Genomic DNA, 2,122 nt, shown 5'->3' with positions numbered 1-2,122 from the left:
GTGTGTGTGTGTGTGTGTGTGTGTGATTAAGGTTTCACTTTGCTTCAAATAAAGTGCTTGTCCGATCGTTGACATCGAAATTGGCCCTGTGCTGTGTCCGAAAACCTTTCTAACTTTTCTGAGATCGACTATCTTAACTAACGCTTACTTCATGCAGCAAACAGTCCATGGAGGTGATTTGTAGGCAGGAGTTGAACCTCTCTTAAGCTCTCTTTTTCAATCTTTCAACTACAGTCCCTTTTTAGTGGGCACAGCCAAATAAAACACCATGAATGCCATTGTGGAGAAACTGCCCAAAAATGTTGTGCCATTACTTTGTAAGATTAATTGTGTATTGTCCCTTCATGACAGCCGTAAACATTTTCTGACACTGTGTGAACTATTTAGTTGTATATATCAGTATATCACACCGCCTTTAAGCATTTAAAGGACAATGCAGAGAGACTGACACATGATGCACCAACACCAACATGGCCCGGGAAAGACCCATTTGAAGAACTCCCACCATGGCGGAGAACAGCATCACCACAAATGGCTTTCTCAACAACAGCACACAAAGACAAAAGTTCACATCTACCACCACTGTGGGTGAAAAGGAGGAGGAATACATCGGCATCAAAACCAAGGCCCACAAGACAAGATTAATGTAGTAAAACAAAGTGCCAAAGCTGTGCTACAGAAGATAAAGGGCCGAGGAGAGCATGTTGTAAATGGGGTGCTGTGCTGAAGGCAAAACGGTAGATTTTGATGTCTACATTACTATTTAATTTTAGTTTGGTTAAGTTTTTCAAGGTGAAAGAAGTATCACATTACACAACGTTGTACAGTGTTGAAATAGCCACAAAATGAAAGTGAATTAAATGCGTATAAATCCATTGAAGGTCATGTAAAAGAGAGAACAAAGTGAGAACTCTCAAAAGCAATAATCTCCCATCAAACTACCAAGCTAATGGGGCCCAAACTATTTCAGTCTCGATTAGACAAAGAAGAGACAGCACCTTAATGAGTGCCACTCACCAAGGGATAGCACTGCCTTTGCTCTGAAACATATTCCAAGTTACATGCTTGTGATCACTGCTGATTATTGTTTCTGTCTCCTGGACAAATACCTCAATTTATTCCTTGTTTCTGCTGTTGACTTTTCAGGCTCCTAAAATATACTTAATATTACGTTGCCAATAGGTATATTTCTTTGCGTGTTTTTTTTCTTTATGTTTGGTGAAGCTTTGTAAAAATCTAGGACATAGCCATGTTTCAAGACCACTTAATATTCAGTCACATATACAAAGGCACATATACAGATTATATGGCGCATATTACCAGGCCTGGTCACAGCAGAAAGTGGCACAGCAAAATGAATCTGCATGTCTTTAATAATTAGTTCTAGAAGTATGGTGTATGGTAAGGCGGGTGCTCTGTGGAAGCTTAAAACTAGTGGATCTGCCATAACCAGGTGCGTAGTCAGTAATGGGCCAGGGTGGCTCACTTTACTCGCTGACCCGTCCAGCCAAGTTTGATCAAAATATGTTTTATTATCAAAAATATTCAAAGTTATGTTAAAAAAATAATATATATATATATATATATATATATATAGTAACATAAGTACTGTAGTTGTGTGTTTTTAATGTTTTCTCTTCAAAACTGTTTAAACCATATAATAAGGATCAAACAGTTAGGACGCATTCGGAACATAGTTGGTTGGTATGGTAACAACCGGCCGTCTGCCTTCAGCAGCTAGCATTACATAACATAACATTAGCTAGCTGGCTTCATAGACCGTGTGCCATGGATGTGTTAAGCAGTGTACTGTTAAAAGTTACCGCGACAACAATGGTTTCTCTTTAAAGTGGTACGTGTTTGTGTTTTGCCCACATTAAATAAGAAGATAACTGATCTGTTAGGGATGTAGTTTTTAGTTTCCTTTGATCCTGTCACTGCCGTGGACTCGATACACTGTCTCAGAGCTGGCGCCTTGCTGGACACTTTTCATTATATCTTTCATAATTCCAACAATGCTTGTCTGGAAGTTTTCATTCTTTGATTTTCTTTTACTGCTGCTAGCGCATTTGCTGCTCATGTTCTGGCCATAGTCCTGAAGCAACAATGCTGTTATGAATGC

This window comes from Etheostoma spectabile, chromosome 3, assembly GCF_008692095.1.
Source record: "Etheostoma spectabile isolate EspeVRDwgs_2016 chromosome 3, UIUC_Espe_1.0, whole genome shotgun sequence".
NCBI classification, from domain to species: Eukaryota; Metazoa; Chordata; class Actinopteri; order Perciformes; family Percidae; genus Etheostoma; species Etheostoma spectabile.
Note: the sequence above shows the minus strand (reverse complement) of the source record.